The sequence below is a fragment of the Erinaceus europaeus genome, chromosome 22 (genome assembly GCF_950295315.1).
Source record: "Erinaceus europaeus chromosome 22, mEriEur2.1, whole genome shotgun sequence".
Classification (NCBI taxonomy): Eukaryota; Metazoa; Chordata; class Mammalia; order Eulipotyphla; family Erinaceidae; genus Erinaceus; species Erinaceus europaeus.
The window spans coordinates 3,908,704-3,931,361 of record NC_080183.1 but is presented as its reverse complement, the minus strand read 5'-3'; the positions used below and the strand labels follow the sequence as shown (position 1 = coordinate 3,931,361).

The following is a 22,658-nucleotide window of genomic DNA, read 5'->3' as shown; positions in this document are numbered from 1 at the left end:
CTGTCCACTGGAGCACAGCACCCATGGTCAGGACAGGAAGGCAGGCCTCAGGTTCAATCCCTAGCACCTTCCACATGCCAGAGCTTGAGCAAAGCCCTGGTGTGTGTGTGTGTGTGTGTGTGTGTGTTGCTCTTGCTCATCTCTCATAATAGATAAATAAATAAATGCTAAAGAAGAGAAAAAGGGAGTCAGGCGGTGGCGCAGTGGGTTAAACGCACATAGTGCGAAACACAAGGACCCGTATAAGGATCCCGGTTCGAGCCCCCGGCTCCCCACCTGCAGGGGCGTCGCTTCACAAGCGGTGAAGCAGGTCTGCAGGTGTCCTTCCCCCTCTCTGTCTTCCCCATCTCTCTTCATTTCTCTCTGTCCTATCCAACAACGACGACATCAATAACTACAACAATAAAACAACAAGGGCAACAAAAGGGAGAAAAAAAATAAATATTAAAATAAAGGAGAAGAGAAAAAGACAGCTGAGGAGGTGATACAGCGGGTAGTTTCTGGCCTGTGCTCACCCAGTACCACTGGACATATTAGAGTGCTATTCTATTTCTGTCCTTAATTTTTTTTTTTTTTTAACCAGAGCCCTACTCAGCTCTGGCTGATGGTGGTCACGCTGGGGATTAAACCTAGGACCTCAGAGCTTCAGGCAGGAGTTAGTGTATAATCATTATACACTCTCTCCAGCCCTGTTTTTATTTTTAGAGGTCCTGGAGATGGTACAGTTGATAAGATGCTAGACTCAAAAGCATGAGCAACACAGCTGTCACTTGAGGGTGTAAACCCTTCTGTGCACTGTGGCCTGCTGACAGCCCAGGCCTCCAGGGCACACCGTCCATCTGAGGGTGGGCTGGGTTGTAGGGTCTCTCCTCTCTGAGTACCATGCACAGCACCCAGGGAGCCCCATGGAGAGTGAAGCAGGGCTATAGGGATCTCTCCTCTCTCAGCACCATGCACAGCACCCAGGAAGCTCACTGGATGGTGGAGAAGGGTTGGGAGGTGGGGTTCCTTTCCTCTCTCAGCACCATGGACAACACCCAGGGAGGCCCATGGAGGGTGGACAGAGCTGTGGGGTCTCTCAGCACCAAGGACAGCACCCAGGGAGCTCCACGGATGGTAAAGTGGAATTTTGATTTTAATTTTATTTTAGTTCTCCTTAGATTTTTTTATTTCATTTCAATCTCTTTTTTATTATTATTACAGAATTAAAAACTGGACTGGGACACAGCTCAGCAGTACCCTGTCTGAGAGAGGTTCTAGATTCATTCCCAAGTACCACCCACGGCTATAATGGCCCCACTGTGCGCTCAGCACTGAGCTGGGCACATGGTGAGAACACAGCACAAGTGAAATGGAATCATGGGACGGCCACCTTGAGTTCTGGTGACAGACCAGGACAAGCTCCATGCCAGCCGGGCACTCAGCACCGGGCACTTCACACGGCCAGCCAGAAGCCGGGCCAACAGGAATTAACTTAATGCTCTGTTTGGCAGAGCTTCCCGAGGTCTGCCATCCATCCTTCCCCCCTGGAAGCTGCCAGCCCAGCAAACTGGAATACTGATTGCCACAATCATCTCGACAGAAGTCCGAGGGCCAAGTGCTTTATGTGCCTTTCAATTAGATGGGGGGAGCTGGTTCGTTCCAGACAGCCCCACTTGGGGCAACAGCCTTTCTCTCCCAAGTGGGGTTCACCAGCAGTCTGTCGATGGGCTCATGCCTTCACATCGACTTCACGTCAGTGCAGGAGGACACACACTCATCCTCCTTTATTCTGCGGTGGGGAAGGGAAGGGGGCCTGTGCCAAACTCTGGGCATCACCCAGGCTGCCATCTTGCTGACTGGGCAGGCTGAGTGGCCCCAGGCATTAGATCTGGGGACGGGAGAGAGGGCAGGGGGGCTCCCCGAGGCCTCAAGCAGACAGCAGCAGGGTTCCAAGACAAGTCTGCTCAGATTCTTCTGGAACCAACCCGGGTCGCAACAGAGGCTTACATCTGTCACCTCTAATTCACTCCTTAACTTTCTGGCCAAAACTCTGGCTTGGGTGGAAAAGTGGTCAGAATGCTCAAATCCGCAGTGTGTCCTGGCACTGGGCTGGAAGCTCGGGGCACAGCCAGGAAGGAGCGCCATCCGCAGCAGGACGGGGCAGGGACACCCAGCTTACCTGCACTGCTTCTCAGAGCTCCTGAAGTCTCTATCAGGTTCACGTGTTCCTTTCATTTTTTTTTAATCTTTATTTATTGGATAGAGACAGAAATTGAGACAGAAAAGAGTGGTATAGATGGACAGAGACAGAGAGACGCCTGCAGCCCTGCTTCACCACTCACAAAGCTTTCCCCCTGCAGGTGGGGACCGGGGACTCAAACCCGGGTCCTTGTGCTCTGTAACACGTGCACCCAACCAGGTGCGCCAGCACCCGGCCACAAGTTCACGTGTTCCTTAGGGCAAGAGAGAACGTGAAGTGGGAGGACAAGAGACTTGCATGGGAGACGAGCAGGCTGGATCCCAGCACCACCAAAGGCCAGAGCTGAGTCATGGACTCTGGAGGAATGGCTTGTCCCCCCTGGAAAGGTCTATACCCACTATGGGAAGCTTTGCAAGTGACGGGGCAATGCTGTCGAGTCTCTCTTCATTCAGTCTGCCCCTCTTTCCTACCTGTCTCTCACCCTCTGAGAGGAAAAACCGTCACCTCTGATTACTAGGGAGATCCGAGCCAAGCCCACAGAGAGATACCATCTCACCTCTGCGAGACTCGGACCTGCATCACAAGGACCAGGAGATGGTGCTGGGAACTCACCTCCGTAGTTGGGGGCATGAGAACGGGTGTAGCCTCTAGGGAAGGCAAGTACAGAGTGTCCCACTTGGGACGCTTGGGCAGACAAGGAGCAGAAACACACGTGCAGGGAGATACACGCCTCCCCGTGTTCTCTCTGACTGCGACCAAGATACGGACAGGACCCGGTGGTCTGGGAAGGGTGGGCACAAGTGAGCCTGCGCGCACAGGGCGGCCTTGGGTTTGAGGCCAGGAGAAGGACTCCTGGAACACGGACAGTGACGTGGAGCCACACAGCCTCCTTATACATTGGCGAGCGTTCTGTTTTCCAAAGTGAGAAGAGTTTTACTTTATTTTTTTTTTCTTTTTTAGAGACAGAGAGAAATTGAGAATGCAGCGGGAGATAGAGAGGGAAAGCGACAGAGAGACGCCTGCAGCCCTGCTTTGCCACTCCTGAAGCTTCCCCCCTGCAGGTGGGGACTAGGGGCTTGAACCAGGGTCCTTGCACCGCACTGTAATATATGCACTTAGCCTGGTGCACCACCACCTGCCTCGCCTTTCTCTTTTTAACCAAAGCACTGATCAGCTCTGGCTTATAGTGGTGCGAGGGACTGAACCTGGGACTTCAGAGCCTCATTCATGAGAGTCTCTGAGCATAACCATCATGTTGTCTACCCCCACCAAAGTGAGAGGAGTTTGATGGAGAGGCCACAGAGACCCCAGGTTCTAGAGAGGCCTTTTGGAGACCACAGCCAAGCCTCTGTGTTCCCCCAATGAGGAGCCAAAGGCTGCATGCCTGGGGGCTCAGCTGGCAAATGCACAGCCATACATGGGCACCGACCCCTGGCAGCTGGCTCCTGGCTCTCGCCATCCCCCGTGACCCACCTGTCTTGTCCCTGTCCACCGTAATCACTTCATGCAGAGATGACTCACTCGCTGCCCAGATCACAGCAGTGGAGTCACAGGGCTGCTTTTTTTAGGAAAAAGTAATAACAACAGGAAGGGCGAAAGTGGCTGAACTGAAGGCTGTGCCTCTTGACAGGAAGGCCGGGAGGCTGCTGGGCGCGCGCTGGGAGGATGTGTCATTACAGAGAGGTAATAATGGCCACCTCGTGTCAGGAGAGCAGATGTCACTATCTTGCGACAGAGAGCACTTGGGAAGGAGAAGGAACAGATAGAGAGCTTTCCCTTGCCTTCCTAACAGGGAGAGTAATAATTCACTGGAATTGTGGAGACGGACCAGGCGGCGTTTGTGCAATGAAGAGGCTCAGAAGCCCCCTGCCATTACTCGTATTCATGGGCACAGTGGTAATGGCTGGGTTTAAAAGGCTGGCACAGTTGAGCAAAAGTACTTCTCAGCTCTCACTAATTCCAGCCGCGCCCCAGGCAGGAGCGTGGAGAAGGTGTGGGAGGCCCTCCCAGGAGCCTACGCCATGAAAGACCCCCTGCCCCCACCCCACCCCCTCATCTGGGGGACAGTGGCTTCTGGTCTGAGAGACATAGATGGACCAAGGGCATGGGGAGGGGTCCCTGGAGCAGGCCTCCTAAGCAGGGTGACAGCTCCGGCTTCTGATGCTCTCAAGCACTTTCCAACCCCTCACAGAAACATGCTTTTTGTTTTTTGTTTTTCCTCTTAAACAAAGCAAAAAAAAAAAAAAAAAGGAAAAGAAAAACATGTACCTGAACTTTTTTGTTGTTTCTAGGGGCCTTTTTAAAGTCTTTATTTAGGGAGTTGGGCAGTGGCGCAGCGGGTTAAGCGCACATGACACAAAGTGCAAGGACCGGCGTAAGGATCCTGTTTCGAGCCCCCGGCTGCCCACCTGCAGGGGAGTCGCTTCACAGGCGGTGAAGCAGGTCTGCAGGTGTCTGTCTTTCTCTCCCCCTCTCTGTCTTCCCCTCCTCTCTCCATTTCTCTCTGTCCTATCCAACAATGATGACATCAATAACAACAACAATAACCACAACAATAAAACAATAAGGGCAACAAAAGGGAATAAATATTTTAAAGTATTAAAAATAAATAAATAAACATTTTAAATGGGGGGATCAACTCCTCTAGAGGGAGACCTCCCCGGGGGTGTTGTGAGGGGCATGGACTTGGTGGGGGGGGTCCCCAGGAAAGAGGTTCCTGTTTTCAAACACTTGGATGCAAAGGGGCGGCAGGACACTCTTGAGACTCCCACAGCAAGCAGACACCTGGAGAAGCTGTTTCTGAGACTCAGATGAGGATTAGGTGGAGTAAGGGGGGACCAAGGCCTCTGGGGGCCGGATTAGGATTGGGTGGGGGATGCGGCTGAGGCCAAGGAGGCAGGGAGACCCCCCACCCGCCCCGGCAAGGCAACAGCCGCGGCACTCCCAGAGGCCCAGAGGAAATATTACTGCGAGACAAAAACTGAATTATGAAATCCACAAGCAATAATTAGTTTAAATTACTACTTCTACTTGAATAATTAAACGCGCTTATTTTCACTCACTGATGTTTTATTCATTGCCATGCATCTTTCCTGAAAGTTGTTTTTAACGCAGATATTCTTTGATTTGCAAAGATCCCACTGAGATTTACCAGGCTAATTTTCAGACCTTTCTTCAAAAATAAAAACAACAATAACAGAAACACTCTGGATTATCATCCATTCCCAGCTGCTGCATGGGGTCCATTATCAACTTAAGTCACATCCACGGGCTAGAAACAGTGTGGGTTGTGGGGGAATTCATTCACTCGCCAAGGTGCTTCCAGGGAAAGTCACTGCGGAAAGGGCGTTATTCAAATAAGCGCCAAATGACTATGAAGAAAAACGCTCCGGAGCAGACAAGCCATTAGACCCGGATGGGAGGGGGGGGCTTGTGTTTGTTACCCCCCCCCCCATTAATGAAAATCTTGTTGCACTTCCACAAATAATACCTGAATCTTTCTAACTCTTACTCGCCCTCCCCGGAGCCAGGGTGTCAATAATCGCAGTGCTAAAAGCCCGGGAATTTACCGCAGTAGATTTGATCGGGGCCGGAGGCCCATGTCCAACGGAGATGCAATTCCAGAAGCCAGAACTCCCTCCTTCTACACCCCAGAAAGAATTACGGTCCAGGGGCCAGGTGGTGGCGCACCTGGTTAAGCAAACACACATACTACGGAGCGCAAGGACCCAGGTTCAAACCCCCGGTCCCTACCTGCAGAAGGTAAGCTTCATGAGTGGTGAAGTGGTGACGTAGAGATACAGGTCTCTCTGTCTCTCTCCCTCTCCCTAATTTCCTCCCCTCTCAATTTCTGCCTCTATCCAATAATAAGTGAATTAAGTGAAATTTTAAAAAATAGATTTAAATTAGGAATTTTGGTCTATGTTCCTAGAGGGGGGGGAAATGTTAGGGAAAGATGACCAGAGGGCTCTGAACCCCAATTCTATCAGGACCCAGAGAGAGAGAAGAGGAAAGAAAGAAGGACACTCAGAAGTAGTAAGAGGTATGACTTAGAAAGGAAGAGAAGGAAAAAAAAAAAAAGGAAGAGAAGGGGATTCAGGTGGTAGCGCAAGGACCAGCATAAGGATCCCGGTTTGAGCCCCCGGCTCCCCACCTGCAGGGGAGTCGCTTCCCAGGCGGTGAAGCAGGTCTGCAGGTGTCTGTCTTTCTCTCCCCCTCTCTGTCTTCCCCTCCTCTCTCCATTTCTCTCTGTCCTATCCAACAATGACAACATCAATAACAACAACAATAATAATTACAACAATAAAATAACAAGGGCAACAAAAGGGAATAAATATTTTTTTAAAAAAAGGGAGTCTACTGTTGAATGTAAAACATTAATTCCCCAATAAAGAAATAAAAAAAAGGGAGTCAGGCGGTGGTGCAACGGGTTGAGTGCACATGGCGCAAAGCACAAGGACCGGCATAAGGATCCCGGTTCGAGCCCCCGGGTCCCCACCTGCAGGGGAGTCGCTTCACAGGCGGTGAAGCAGGTCTGCAGGTGTCTGTCTTTCTCTCCCCATCTCTGTCTTCCCCTCCTCTCTCCATTTCTCTCTGTCCTATCCAACAACAATGACATCAATAATAACTACAACAATAAAATAAGGGCAACAAAAGGGAAAATAAATAAATATTAAAAATAAAGAAAGGAACCAGTGATGCACTGATTCTGCCAAATGAGTAAAATGATATCACATACTAAACCGTTCCATTTTTCTCTGAGGTTACTTAAGTAAAAAAATAAATAAATAAATAAAAAGAAAGAAAGGAAGAGAAGGCAGGACCATAGGGAAAATGGGCAAATCTATATAGACAGAGATAGATGACGGGTGGCTTGTGATCTTGGAGAACAAATGAAACTTCCAATGGAGGGAATGGGACACAGAAGTCTGGTGGAGGGAACAGTGTGGAATTATACCCCCATTATCTTATAATTTTGTAAACCAATATTGAGTCACTCATTTAAAAAGCAGTCCAGGGATCTCATCAAGCAGAGCGACCTTGGGGGGCTGGGAGTAGGCAGCACAGGGTCCGAGCCCGGCTGTGTGGCCTCAGTGCTGAGGAGCTGCCACCTGGACACACGGGCTGCCACGTGCCCTCTGTGGGGACAGCAAAGCCTGCTAAGCGGACAGCAGTGGCACGCCAGCGAGGCCTCAGGGCTGAGGGCGGCCAGGCAGCCCAGGTCACCAGAAATAACACACAGGGTGCGGGCACAGCCTGGGTACAGGCGGCTGCTGACCCCACTCCCCAGACGGAGGGCCCCCGGGACACCAGCTGAGGGTCCCCCGCTGCCCCCTCCCACCCCACAGCCTCTAAAAGGCGGCTGGCACAGCGGGGGTATGGCACAGGACTGGCACACGCAGAGGCCCGGGGACACATCCCCCGTACCCCCAGTGTTGAGCAGTGTCTGGGCAAGAATATTAATAAATAAAGTGGTTGGGCAGGGGGAGACAGCATAATGGTTCTGCAAAGAGACTCTCATGCCTGAGACTCCAAAGTCCCAGGTTCAATCCCCCGCACCACCATAAGCCAGAGCTGAGCAGGGCTCTGGTGTTTCTCTCTGTGTCTTTTTCTATCTGCATCTCTCTCAAAAATAAACAAATACTTTTAAAAATAAATAAATAAAGCAGTGGGGGTGTCAGTGTGTGTGCAAGGACCCAGGTTCCAACCCCCGCTCCCCACCTGCAGGGGGTATGCTTCACAAGGAGTGAAGCAGATCTGCCACTATCTCTCTTTCTCTCTCCCTACCTCCCCTCTCAAGCTCTCTCTGTCCTGTCCAATAAAAAAGAACAGCAAAAAAAAAAAAAAGGAAAAAATGGCCACCAAGAGCAGTGGGTCTGTAGTGTTACTCCCAGCACTGAGCCACAGCGATAACTCTGGTGACAGATCAATCAATCAATCAGTACAAAGCAATAGGGAGCTGGGGAGTGGTATACCTGGTCAAGCGCTCATATTACAGTGCTCATGGACCCAGGTTCAAGCCCCCGGTCTCCACCTGCAGAGGGAAGTTTCACAAGCAGTGAAGCAGGGGTGTGTGTGCGTCCACTCCCCACCCCACCCACCCCCATCTCTCCCTGTCTCCATTTGCCCTCAATTTCTCCCTGCCTCTATGCAAAGTAACCGAATAGCCAGGTGGTGGCACACCTGGTTAAGCACTCACATTACAGTGCATGAGGACCCAGGTTCAAGCCCCCTGGTCTCCAGCCTGCAGGGGGACAGCTTCACAAGCAGTGAAGCCTGGCTGCAGGTGTCTCTGTCTCTCTCCCTCTCTGTCTCCCCCTCCCCTCTCTCAATTTCTCTCTGTCTCTATCTAATAATAAAGAAAGGAAGGAAGGAAGGAAGGAAGGAAGGAAGGAAGGAAGGAAGGAAGGAAGGAAGGGGAAAACAGGAGAATAATTATTGCACCAAAGTAAGACTCTGGGGTGGGTCAGTGGAGGGGAGAATACAGGTCCAAGAAGGAAGGATTCAGAGGCCCTAGTGGGGGTTGTATTGTTATATGGGAAACTGGGAAATGTTATGCATGTACAAACTATTGTACTTACTATTGAATGTAAAACATTAATTCCTCAATAAAGAAATAAATAAAAAAAAGGAGAATAATTAAAAGCACGGTGGTGGGGTGGGGGAGGCAGCAGTGGAGCATAGGACTTGCAAGTGTGAGGGGGGCTCACTGGTGGCTTCTTTCTCCCTGCCCACCTCCCCTCATGTCAATCAGAAACAAAGTGTTGGGAGTATGGCGCTAGCGCAGCGGGTTAAGTGCACGTGGCGCAAAGTGCAAGGACCGGCGTAAGGATCCCGGTTCAAGCCCCCGGCTCCCCACCTGCAGGGGAGTCGCTTCACAGACGGTGAAGCAGGTCTGCAGGTGTCTGTCTTTCTCTCCCCCTCTCTGTCTTCCCTTCCTCTCTCCATTTCTCTCTGTCCTATCCAACAATGACAGCAACAATAAAACAACAAGGGCAACAAAAGGGAATAAATAAATAAATGAATGAATGAATGAATGAATATCTTTAAAAAAGAAACAAAGTGTTTGGAAGCGTATCTCCATGCTCTTTCAGGGACTGGTGAGACAGCTCCGCCAGGAGGAGCCTGCTTCACTGCCAGTGCAAACCAGGTTCCGTCCGGTCCAGCCCTCTAGGCAGCACTGCAGGGCACATCAGCACCGTGTGTGCAGTCTCTCTCGCTCTCTCCCCCCAGAGTGGTGCTTTGAGCACTGCAGACCAGAGGCCCGCGTTCAACCCCTAGTGCCACCTTGTGCCAGAGCCGCGAGCAGTGCTCTTCTCTCTCCTCCCTCCTCTCTCATAACAAATCCTTTCAAAGTACGATCGAGACGCAGGCTGTAGCACACCTGGCTAAGCACTCACATCACCACAGGAGCTCGGGTTCGAGCCCCCAGTCCCACCTGCAGGAGGGAAGCCTCACGAGTGAGGAGAAGCAGTGCCCCGTGTGTATCTCTGTCTCTGTCTCCCCTTCCTCTCTTGATTCAGCAAACTGGAGACCCTCCCCCACTCTGTGTGGGTGAGCTGACTCGGGGCCCTGCAGCCCCTCTTGGTGGGTGGTTTCCCTGGTTACTGGGTGTTCATCGCATGGTGGAGGAGCAGACCCCCATGTCTCAAACCCCCTGGGGCACAGATGTCTGTCTCTCACACCTGACTGTGGCCAGTGCAGCCTTAGGGGAACACAGGGGCCCTGAGGGCCACAGGCCGCCTGGCCAGGCCCACTTCTCCAGCCCACATGACGTGCGTCATCGTCCCCAGAAGCTTCCGGAAGGCAGAGCAGAGCGGAGTGGCTGCTGGCTTTCTGTTTCCATGGCAACAGCTTCTCTGAACTGTCACGGGAAAAGCGATGGGAGAAGGGAACGGGGAAATGGGAGGGGTGGGGGATGACGGAGGAAAGACAGAGACAGCAGAGACAGGACAGGAAGTACAGAGGACACGCAGGGGTGGGAGGCACTGTTGGACTGGACGGCGAGGGGGGGGGGCGGAGGTGTCACGAGTCAAGCCCGGCACCAGGTGGACCACGGTGGTGTCCTGTTTCTCCCAGCCCCGTCTCACATGGAACAAATGAAATGAAAATGTGACCTCTCTCTCATATGGAATTAATACAATAAATCTTTTAAAAACTAACACAAGAGCCAGGAAGATCACTCAACAAGTTATAGCACCAATTCACAAGCCTGAAGCCCCAGAGGCCAAAGGTTCAGTCCCAGACACCAGCTAACGCCAGAGCTGTGCAGTGCTCTGTCTCTCTCTCATAAAAACAAATCATTCTTTTCAGGGAAGACAGAAAAAGACACGGCCCGGCAGCAGTGCACCTGGTTGAGTGCACCCGTTAGCACACACAAGGGCCCAGGGTTCAAGCCTCCACCTGCAGGGGGGAAGCTCCACAAGTGATGAGGCAGGCCTGCAGGGGTGTCTCTTCCTCTTTCCCTCTCCACTTCCCCTCCCTTCTCCATTTCTCTCTGTTTCTATCAAAAAGAAAAAAGCAGGGGCCACAGGAGACAGTGGATTCGTCATGCAGGCACCAAGCCCCAGCAGTAACCCTGGTGACAATTTAGAAAAGAAGACAGGATCAAAAGGGGGGAGTTGGAGGGGAGGAAAGGGGAGAGAAGGCAGGGAAGGGGCAGCTTCGGTGGCCGAGGGAACCCTGTCAGGCTGCCTCCCCTCTCCGAGCAGAAAGAACATTCTAGTCTTACTAGGTGCAGCACGTCTGCGTGGAGACCCACTCAATTACCCCATAAGCCCAGGAGAGCCGTGAGAAGGGATGGGCCTTCTCCCTGTGAGCTGGGGGGCAGGTTGTGGGGGGCGCTGGGCTGGGCCCACAAGGAGGGTGGGCTGCGGGCGAGAGAGGAATGGCAGGGCTGTTATCTCAGACGGCCAGTGTGGAGGGGTAGACCGATCGGCTCCCGATAAGTGGGCCCGTGTTAAGCCTCATTAGCTCGCAAACCTTCTGCTTGCCTTGTGCGTGACTCTACAGGACACAGGCCGCCCAGCGTGGGACTGAGTACAGAGTCCCCAGCCCTGCCCGGACAAAAGGCGCACCCCCACACATATCCTGCGGCCCCCTGCGCCCCCAGAACAAGCCTGCTAGCAAATGAGTATGGGAGGCCATTGGAGCCCGTGCACCCCAAGAACCAAGTCTGTGCTCCACCACATCGCATCACGCAGCGCCCTGCCGTCGGCCAGGGTTGGCACAGCCTGTGCCCTCTGCCCAAAATGCCCTTCCACCTGTTGGTGGCTGGGTGACTCTCCCTGACTCCGCTGGGGCTATCCTCAGCCCATCACCTGTGTCCCTGTCCCACCCCACGCCAGCACCTGTGTCTGCCCAGAGGCTCATGAAGCTTGAGAAAGGAGAACAGGGATGGCGGAACACCTGGTAGAGTGCATACATCACCATACACAAGGATCCAGATTCAAGACCCCGGTTCCCATCTATCAGGGGGAAGCTTCACGAGTGGTGGAGCAGGGCTGCAGGTGTCTCTACTTCTTTCCCTCTAAATTTCTCTGTATCCTATCAAATTAAAACATAATAAATTACTTTTAAAAAAGGAGAACATATTAGTAACAGCTTCTGCCTCCTGCTGACAGGCAGAAAGGTCCATTTAGGGGAGGGGCAGCCCCGTCCCGCAGAGCACTGCCCAAGGGAGTCTCATATGCCAGGGAGCTCAAAGCCTTTCAGAGGTTTGGTTTCCTTGATGACAGCAGTGTGGGAAAGGATTAAAAAGTGTGTTCCATTGGGATACACAGCACAGTGGTTCTGTAAAAAGACTCTCCTGCCTGAGGCTCCAAAGTCCTGGGTTCAATCCCCCACACCACCACCAGCCAGAGCTCAGCAAAGCTCTGATAAAATAATAATAAAGTTGAAGTAAGACTTCTTTAAAAGTGTGCTCCCTTGGGAGTCGGGCGGTAGCGCAGCGGGTTAAGCGCACGTGGCGCAAAGCGCAAGGACCGGCTTAAGGATCCCGGTTCGAGCCCCTGACTCCCCACCTGCAGGGGAGTCGCTTCACAGGCGGTGAAGCAGGTCTGCAGGTGTCTGTCTTTCTCTCCCTCTCTCTGTCTTCTCCTCCTCTCTTGATTTTTCTCTGTCCTATCCAACAGCAATGACAGCAGTAACAACAACAATAAATAACAAGGGCAACAAAAGGGAATAGATAAATAGATAAATAAATAAATTTTTTTTTTTTAAGTGTGCTCCCAGGGAGTCAGGCAGCAGGTTAAGCACACATGGTGAGAACCGCAAGGACCAGCAGAAGGATCCTGTTTCGAGCCCCCAGCTCCCCACCTGCAGGGGAGTCGCTTCATAGACGGTGAAGCAGGTCTGCAGGTGTCTGTCTTTCTCTCCCCCCTCTCTGTCTTCCCGTCCTCTTTCCATATCTCTCTGTCCTATCCAACAATGACGACATCAATTATAACTACAACAATAAAATAACAAAGGCAACAAAAGGGAAAATAAATAATTTTTTTTTTAAAGTGTGCTCCCCCCAGTCAGCACAGCCCCCACGCTGTTTGGAGCTGCTGTGTCACTCGTCAGGTGGCAGAAGGGACAGCGAGGTCAGAAGAGTGAGCTGGCCTGCAGCCCCTGCCCACCCAGACCTCTCTGGAATGCCCCCACCACCCCACAGAACCGCTCCCCCAGCCACTGGGTCATGCAGCCAGGAGGGGACCTGGGCATGGCCCGGTGCCACCCACGTGGGGGCCTCCACTCTGCTGTGTCCACAACAGCCGCCTCCACCACTGTCCCTCATAGCGAGCCTCCCCAAAGGCCCTCTGGGCACATGATTTAGAAAGAAACCGTAAATAAACAAAAGTACCAGCCTGAAGACCAAGCCCCAGCAGGTGAACTCAGAGTGTGCTGGAACCTGGCCACCCCCAGGTGTGCCCCCTACAGGTGGGGGCAGAAGGCCCGGTGTGAGAGTGAGACCAACCCAAACACACGTCTCAGAAGCCCTGCTGCATGCCCCACCTTCTCCCTGGAACCAAAAGACAAGAAGCAAAGCCAACAGCTCCCGACCACCCCGGGTTCCCAGCGGGGCCTTCCCAAGTCACAGACGGCCAGCCAGGCGCCCGTCACACAGTCATCTGACCACCTCCCAGAACCCAGGCAGGAGGGAACAAGGCGTGAAGCTGGGCGGCAGCCGGCTCCGCTGGTGGAGTACAGACCCTGCATGCCGAGGGCTCAACACCCCAGGAGCCAGCGTGCTGCTCTGGCTTCTCTCTTGAGCTCACCTGAAATGAGAGACTCTTCAAAGAAGAGGTGGAAAGACACAACCAGGGACTCCCTGTCCTTTCGGCCCCCTGCCCCTCACCTTCCCCGGCCCCGCGACAGACAGGAGGTCTGTTTTTGTTTCTTAGCAGTGCAGAGCCGGGGCTTGAACCTAGAGCCTCACGTGTGGGGAGCACCATGGCTGGGCAGCCTCCCTGCATCTGTTTCTTTGATCTCAGAGAGGAAAAAGGCAAGGAGCCACCTCACCCGCATGCTGTCCATGATGCTGAATGCCAGCAATGATGCCCCAGTGGGCACCCCAGTCAGACAGACAGACGGCGGCAGCCTAAAGCAAGGCGAGGCTCCCGGCCGGCCCCATCCTCCAGGATCCCAGCTGCCGAGGCCCAGGTCACGCCGCTGAGCTGGAAAATAGGGAGCCCAGCGTTCACAGGCACCCCAGATGATCTGCTCGGCGAGTCGAGGCACCGGAGGCAAATTGGACCGCCCAGCGGGGCGGCTGCGGCCGGGAGGCAATTACTGACGGGCAGGGGGCCACCCAGCCGGCTCGCACACCTGCCTCTTCCCACTGGGGCGGGAGCCGTTTCTGGGGCCACTCTCCCCATGGGGCTTGCAGAGAGCCAGCCGACCCCAGTTGTGGACAGTCCCCCTCACGCTGCTGGCCTCCCCGCTGCGGTCTCCCTGGTACCCTCAGAGGGAACCAGAGTGGGCCTCCAGCCACCAGACGCATCCGAGAAGCCCTGGGGACAAGCCTCACTCCCCGCAGCCCCACACCTCTGCCCCATCTGCAAGCATCTCCCAGAACTTGCTAGAAGGAGCAGGGGACGTGAAGAAAGCAAGCGGTCTCCCCACCACAGCGATATTGAAACCGTGTCTTCACTCCGGTTCTGGTGCCTTTCAAAGCTGGGCCGGGGGGCAGGGGAGCCGGGGGCTCGGGGTGGGGGGCCTGTCCAGCCCAGACCAGAGGGCCCACAGCAGAATTGCTCCATGCTCGCCCGTCTGCAAATTAGAATTCTCAAGTCAGCAGGTTAAAACTGTGCTGAAAGCGATTTTGGTGTTAGTCTAAGTAATTATAGATCACGTTCACTTAGCTCAGGGCCTCGGACCCCCACCCCAGGGGCGGTAGGCAGAGTTCCAGGCATGATAGTGAGGTGGGATAGCTGCTGATTACCCGGCTTCGCGGCAGCGCTGCAAATTGGAATAACCCTTTCGGAAAGCAATCTGACAGGAGATGGAGCCAGGCCCGGGGAATGGCAGCCCTTTGACCCAGCAGTCCCACTTCTGGGAATTAATCCACGAGCAATAATCCAGCAGAAAAGGGGTTTCATGCATGGAGAGAACCACTTCAGCGCTATCTGTAATAGCAAGAATGAGGAGCCCCTCAGTGCCCGAGGACGCTAAGTAAATTACAGTTAATCAACTCCATGCGGGATCATGGACCCGGCGACAATGAACGGCCCTCCTCAGACGCAGGGGAGACCAGGACGGAGGCAGGGGCGGGGAGGGGGCTGTTGCGGGGTCGACAAGCCTGTTATGCGGGAAGGCGGTCTGCGTGTGTGCCCCCTGAAACGCACATGGGCCCCAAATCAGCAGGGTGTGGAGAGTGCTGGGGGGTGCGTGTGCACACGTGTGTGTGAGGTGTGGAGAGAGTGCTGGGGGGTGCGTGAGCAGACAGAGAGCTTCCCTTTCGCCGCTAAGCCGCTGACCCCCCCCAGAACCCTGACCACATGGGAGGGTGTGGCACACAGAGCCACTCCAGGGCTGGGCTGTGATACCACTGTCACCAGTACGCCCCCTCCCCAACACAACAGCGCGGTGGATGGAAGGGTGCAGCTGGTAGCTTAAAGCCCCTCTGGGAGCTGGCCCTGAGGAGGCTGGGGACCCTGCTGCCGGATGCTGTCCCGCTGTATCCCAGAGGGCAGCAGTTAGGCACAGACATACAGTCATGGGTTAAAGTCTCACATGCTAACCTTTCTTTTCTTACTTTTAAAAAAATTTTTATATTTATTTATTTATTTTCCCCTTTTGTTGCCTTTTTTTTTTTTACTACTGTTATAGTTATTGATGTCGTCGTTGTTGGACAGGACAGAGAGAAATGGAGAGAGGAGGGGAAGACAGAGAGGGGGAGAGAAAGACAGACACCTGCAGACCTGCTTCACCGCTTGTGAAGTGACTCCCCTGCAGGTGGGGAGCCAGGGCTCAAACCGGGATCCTTACACCGGTCCATGCGCTTCGCCAACTGATGGGAGCTGGGATGGGTCACTGTGTTGGGAGCAGTTGGACGGTGAGCCTAGGGGTGGAGGGCAGCTGGGGAGAGAATTATCTGTCCCGTTAGAACTCAAGTCTCGATCCAAGTTCGAGCCCCCGGCTCCCCACCGGCAGGGGAGTCGCTTCACAAGCAGTGAAGCAGGTCTGCAGGTGTCGGTCTCTCAGCCTCTCTGTCTTCCCCTCCTCTCTCCATTTTGCTCTGTCCAACAACAACATCAATAACTACAACAATAAAAAAAAAAGTAAAAATTCCTAAATTTGGTGAAAAAAAAAAAAACACTTCAAAAGCTAAAAAAAATAATAATAAATAAAAAAAACAAACTCAAGTCCCAAGCTTTCCATTGAAAGCTGATGCAAAGGTACCAGGGGTCAAGTCACAGCCTCGGCACAGAGATGGTTTTTTTGTTTTTGTCTTCTTTTCCCCCTTTATAAAAACCTTTTGGGTTTTTCCAGTGTGTGTGCGTGTCCTTTATGATTGAAGCCTGCATTTCTTTAGGGAGGGAAAGGTGTGGACAGCCCACTGGAGTGGTCCTGCAAAACAGGCAACAGAAAGGTCCGTCTGAGTCGTCAGAGGTGGCTCTAGGGGTCGGGGGGAACAGCAGGAACCAGGGTGCCCCCCAACCCATGATCAATGCCCTCAGCTTGGCCTGGGAGAGGTGGAGGGAGGCCAGCCTCAGAGCTGGCTTTGGCCGGCCACTGCCAAGTGTAGGTCACCTCTGGGTGATCGCCTGCCCTTGGGGAGGACACCCCATGATGGTGACCAAAGGAGTGGCCCTCAGGCCCATCTATGGGAAGAGAAAGAAAAAAAAAAAGGCCTGCTTTTTTCTGTACCAAAAAAAAAATAAGATGCTGCAGCAGCGAGACACTTAGTCCCTGGCTCAGGAAGGGGTGGCGAGGCTGTTAGCATGTAAATTGTCCCCAGAGGGGCCCAGCACGGATAATGGACGGCCCGTCCCCCACGCAGGCCTCACTTAGCATGAGCGAGGTGCCTGGCCGGTGCTGGGAGCTGCACAGAAATGAACTCATTTGGTTCTCAGAGTAGAAGCCATTAGATCAGCGCGCCTTAAGAAGTAATAATTCTCCACGGCCGGGGTCAGGAGCTGCCACACTTACACATGAGTGATGGTGTGAGCCACACGCCCAAGGCTGCGGCCACCAAGAGGGATGGGGCCTGGCTGTGCGGTGACAGCCGCGGGCCGGTGTCAGGCAGCGTGCGAGGTGCATACTGAACACGGGGCTGCTCTGCCTGCCACCCAGGGTGCTGACGGCCCTCCCAGGTGACAGTGGACAGAGTTGCTGGCAAGTGGGGGTCCTGTGGCCACATGCCCCACCCAAGGTGCAGCCTTGCTGACACCATCTCCCAGCCCCCGGGATCCGGGCAGCAGAATGTCTCTGACGTGAAGCACAGAAGACACCAAGACAGGAAAGACCAAAGAGTCTGGGGGAGCCAGGGACCCTCCAGAAAAGACAGGGCAGCTTTCAAAGGCCCAAGAGTTGCAGAAGAAAGGAAGAAAGGGGCCTGCTCCAGCCCCCCGAGAGGAGACGGCAGTTCTTGTAATGTGGCATGGAGATGGGGCAGGATGCTTATCCGTAAACACTTCACTTTAAGAAGGAAAAAAGTTTACGTGTCTGACAACAGAAACACAGATTTTTAAAGGGAAAAAAAAAAAAGAGGCTTAGAAAAAGAAACAATCCAAGCGGAAGCAAGGGGTGGGAAGAGGTGGTGGAGAGAAGAGAACACGCCTGCTCCCCAGCACCGCCAGCTCGAGCCGGCCCGCTGGGGGAGGGACTCGGGGCCGTGTCAGGCTTGGTGGACAGGCCTGGTGGTGGATCCAGGACGCCTGGCAAAGCAGAGCCATGTGGTCACTTCCAGAACGGTGTCTGCAGCCAGCTGTCACCCCACGAGTCAAGCTGCAGCGCGCTCTGCCGTGAGGGCAAGGTGCACCCCTTAGATGGAATGAGTGAAGAAGCTTCTGGAAGGGGCCATCTGCAGGCAGGCAGTGGGGGTCCCAGCTGCCTCCTGCTCTCCGGCCTGTGTGGGTGGCATCCCCAGTGGGGCTGCCTCAGGCCCCACAGTCTAGGAGAGGGGAAAGCAAAGTGGTTAGGGATGACAGAAGCGGGGCAGGTTAGTGGTTAGGGATGACAGAAGCGGGGCAGGTTAGTGGTTAGGGATGACAGAAGCGGGGCAGGTTAGTGGTTAGGGATGACAGAAGCGGGGCCTTTTCCTCTTCACAGGGAGGGGGGGACTCGGGGGGCCTCTGTGCTCTTGTTTCTTCGACGCTGATCAGAGACAAGCCTCATAGGAGGTCCGGCCTATGGGCTGCAGGGGAGGCTATGCTTACACGCTAACTTTCTGCTTCTTTTTCTTTCCTTTTTTGCACTTTTCCACTTTTTTTCATGTTTAAGGGAGAAGCAGAGGAGGCAGGGAGAGAGGAAGAGAAACCAAGAGACTCAGCAACACTGCTGCGCTGGGGGGGGGGGGGTGTCCCCTGGCGCTGTCCATGGTGCTCCCTTGTGGTGCCCGGGTCTCCAGCATGCCGAGGGGTGTGGTCTCTTGGGAGAAGCTGCCTCCAGCACCACCGCTTTTGTGATAAAATCAAATCGAAAGCAGCTCATTTCTCACATATAGAGCAGCAGGACAAAGCCCTCTGTGGTAGCGGCCGGGTGCCTGTGAGGATCTGCTGCGGCCAAGTTTTAAAAGCAGCAAGAAATGACTTGGGAGCCTGTCTCCACTTCCAGTGCCAATTCTGCAGTCCGCATTTTCCAATTACGCTAGAAGCTTGTTCCCAAATTGCTCCATTCTTCCATTAATGACACAGGACATCGGGGGCTGGGTGTCTGAGGAGGGCCGCACCTCGGCCCTGGAGGCTTCCTCTCCTCAGCACCCCGCCAGCCCTAGAAAGCCCAGATAACAGGAGTAAACTTTCCAGAGAGCAGACAACACAGCCTGGGTGCAGCCACGCAATACCGGGCTTCTCCTTCTCGGAGAACCCTGCTTCCCTGGCGGACCCCACTGACCTCACGCCTAGTCTGAAGCTCTTACTCTTGGCCCGGGACACCCCAGGGAGGAGAACACGCAGAGGGTGGGGAGGACAGGGGCAAACCCAGAGAGGGAGGCCTACTGACTTCCTCCATGCCCAACCTGGCCCCTGGCTGCCCGCAGGTGAGTGTGTGCCCCTCTCTGGGCCACCACCCAATGCCGCTGGAAACAGGCTTCAGGAGCCCGCACACTCACAAGCACACACCCTGATGCTCGGTGAATCACTCCTCCCTCCCTCAAACACCCACCACCCAGCACTCCCCTAGCTGCGTGCGAGCCCCGTGCCTATGATCAATGGCCAATTGTCTGATAACGCGCACGGACGCCTCCCTGTACATGCAGGGATCAGTTCTCACTCTCAGTTTGTAAAATCCATCAAGAATAGGGGAGTCAGGCGGTAGTGCAGCGGGCTAAGCGCACATGGAGCAAAGTGCAAGGACCTGCTCAAGGGCCCTGGTTCGAGCCCCTGGCACCCCACCTACAGGGGGTTCACTTCACAAGGCAGTGAAGCAGGTCTGCAGGTGTCTGTCTTTCTCTCTCCCTATCTTCTCCTTCTCTCTCAAGTTCTCTCAGTCCTATCCAACAACAACAGCAATGACAACAATAGCAATAAATACAAGAACAAGGACAACAAAAATGGGGGAAAAAATAGCCTCCAGGAGCAGTGAATTCGTAGTGCAGGCACCGAGCCCCAGCAATAACCCTGGAGGCAAAAAAAAAAAAAAAAAAATCCATCAAGAATAATTCTTTCCAGAGAGAGAGGAGGCCTCACTCCGGCACTTGAAGCCTTTGGGTGGGAGACGCATTCCTCTCTCCAGAGCACCCTAATATGATCAGGGTCTGAACAGTGATGGCGTGGCGAGGCCCTGCAATGCATCAAGATGCAAATCAAACCGCCAGGGATCAGCTCCTCTCTGCGTGCGCTCTCACTGCACCACGGGGCAGGGGCCGGCGTGCAGCGGGGCACCCCTTGGCCAAAAGGTGGGGAGCAGAGGGGCTGACTCCTGTCAGGCTTTGTCCTCCACCTGAGGCCAGCTGCCCGCCTCACTGCCGTGAGGCCCCTGACCTCTCTGTGCTGCACCGCTCTCCGCCACACCCCACACTGCTCGCTCAGTTGGAGGAGGCAAGACAGCCACAGACCAGCCCAGACCTGGGGAACTCCGCGTGCATCTGCCTTGGGGCCTGCAAGAACCTGGCTTCAAAACAAAACCTGCAAATTGGGGGCTGGGTGGTGTCGCACAGGGTTAAGTGCACACAGTATGAAGCACAAGGATGGGTGCAAGGACCGGTGTAAGGATCCGAGTTTGAGACCCCAGCTCCCTACCTTCACAGGTGGTGAAGCAGATCTGCAGGTGTCTTTCTTTTTTTTTTATTTTTTTAATATTGATTCCCTTTTGTTGCCCTTGTTGTCTTACTGTTGTAGCTATTGTTGTGGTTATTGATGTCATCATTGTTGGATAGGACAGAGAGAAATGGAGAGAGGAGGGGAAGACAGTGAGGGGGAGAGAAAGACAGACACCTGCAGACCTGCTTCACTGCCTGTGAAGCGACTCCCCTGCAGGTGGGGAGCCGGGGGCTCAAACTGGGATCCTTATGCTGGTCCTTGTGCTTTGCGCCACCTGCGCTTAACACGATGCGCTACCGCCCGACTCCCAGGTGTCTATTTTTCTCTCCCCCTCTATCTTCCTCTCTCCTCTCTATTTCTCTCTGTCCTAACCAACAAATCAAAAAAAAAAAAAAAAAGAAAAATAGCCATAGGAGCAGCGGATTCATAGTGCAGGCACAGAGCCCCAGGCAAAAATAAAGAAAGAAATAAAATAAATGAAACTAAGCTTCAAAAATCAACACAGAAGGGAAGAAGGGTCAAATGTGCAAAGACCATAAAGAACCCCACAGACAAGGGTCCCGGGAGTGGGGGCGTCTTCCCTTCCTCTAACCATTTTCACAAAGATCAATTTTTTTTTGGATCATCTTTATGTATTGGCTAGGGCCAGTCAGAAATCAAGAGGGAAGGGAGAGACAGAGAGACACCTGCAGCCCTGCGTCACCACTCGTGAAGCTTTCCCCCCGCAGGAGGGGCCAGGGGCTCGAACCGGGGTCCTTGCGCACTGTGATGTGTGCGCTCAGCCCGGTGCGCCACCACCCGGCCCCCCTTTGGTCTTCTTAGGAGCAAGGGCAGCACCACTTGGTTCTGGGAGGGTGGTGCTGGGGGTGGAAGCTGGGTCCCGTGCAAGTCCCGTACTCTGCCACTGAGCTTCTTTCCCTAACACACGCAGGTCTTGGGAGCAGTGAGCCCGCTGCACCAGCCCTGCCTGGTCAGTGCAGGGTAAACATTGAGCAGCTCTTGTCTCCACTGCACCAGCCAGAAAAGGGGCTCAGCACAGGTGTCACAATGTGTGAGGACCTGGGTTCAAGCCCCTGCTCCCCAGCTGCAGGGGGGAATTTCAAGAGCAGCCAATGCTGCGGGTGTCTCTTTTCTCCCTCCCTATCTCCTATATTAAAAAGAAAAGAAAAGAAAAACAGGGTGGGGGTGAGAAGTAGGAGGGAGGGGGGAGAGGAAGGAGTGAAAGGAAAAGCAAGTGGGCTCAGAGGGGCTGAGTGACCTCCCTGAAGACACACAGCCCCAGAATCCGGAGCCTGCCAGCCACTCTGTCCCAGTCAACACCAAGCCTGGTCCAAGCCCATCTTTTTTCTTCCTTTTTTTTTTTTTTTTTTTTAATTATTTTTTAATTTTTTATTTTATTTATTTATTCCCTTTTGTTGCCCTTGTTGTTTTATTGTTGTAGTTATTATTGTTGTTGTCGTCGTTGTTGGATAGGACAGAGAGAAACGGAGAGAGGAGGGGAAGACAGAGAGGGGGAGAGAAAGACAGACACCTGCAGACCTGCTTCACCGCCTGTGAAGCGACTCCCCTGCAGGTGGGGAGCCGGGGCTCGAACCGGGATCCTTATGCCGGTCCTTGTGCTTTGCGCCACCTGCGCTTAACCCACTGCGCTACCGCCCGACTCCCTCCTTTTTGTTTTTTAAACAATTATTATGTCTTAATATTTTACTTATTTATTGAGAAAGATAGGAGAAAGAATCAGACATCACATGTGCTGCCAGGGACTGAACTCAGGACCTCCTGCTTGAGTCTAATGCTTTAGCTGCTGCACCACCTCCCCAACCACTCCCTTTTTTCCTCCTGATTAGATCCCTGCTCAGCTCTGGCTTATGGCGAGGTTGGAGATAGGACCTGGGGCCCCTGGGGCCTCGGGCAGGCAAGTCAGGTGTGCCAGCCCTCAGGGCCGTCTGCCCGGCCCGATCAGAAGTGTCACGGCGTGTCTAGCCACGTGTGTCACACACAGAGGCAGGTCCCGGCCCAGGTCCCGCTGGCACGGGCTGGGGGCGAGGCATCAAGGAGATGCCTGCTTGCTGGTCCCTCAGTTCCTCACAATCGCCGTGACTGCATCCGTGACCGAGAATGCAGAGATGCTTACCAACGTGCTTTAAAGAGTTATTTACTAGAGAAAGGGAGAAGGGAGAAGGGAGAAGGGGAGGGAGGGAAGGAGAGCAGAGGAAGGAAGAGGGGGAGGGTGGGGAGTGTCTGACTGCCACATCTGACGCCAAGCTTGGGCCTCACGCCCTTGAGCCCTGTGCCCTGCTCCCTGCACCGCTGCCCCCAGGATGCACATGAAGGAAGCTACTGAGAAAAAAACCCTCCAATAACAACGACATCAATAATAATAACTACAACAACAATAAAAACAAGAGCAACAAAAAGGAAATAAATAAATCAATATATTTAAATAAAAGAAGAAGAAAAGAAAAGCCCTGGGGCCGGGTGGCGGCGCCGCACCTGGGTGGGCGCACATGTTACAGTGAGCAAAGACCCGGGTTCGAGACCCTGGTCCCCACCTGCAGGAGGAAGGC

At 53.7% G+C, this 22,658-nt stretch overlaps 1 protein-coding gene and 1 non-coding gene across 3 annotated transcripts in view; one reads left to right on the top strand and one right to left on the bottom strand.

Moving 5' to 3' along the window:
• The window catches only part of WDR25 (WD repeat domain 25), a 125,725-nt gene that overhangs the window by 87,584 nt on the left and 15,483 nt on the right, over positions 1–22,658 (bottom strand). The window lies entirely within an intron of this gene.
• On the top strand, positions 6,872–6,947 carry LOC132535488 (small nucleolar RNA SNORD47). Its single transcript, XR_009547286.1, has one exon. It is a non-coding gene; the product is annotated as a small nucleolar RNA SNORD47 (small nucleolar RNA).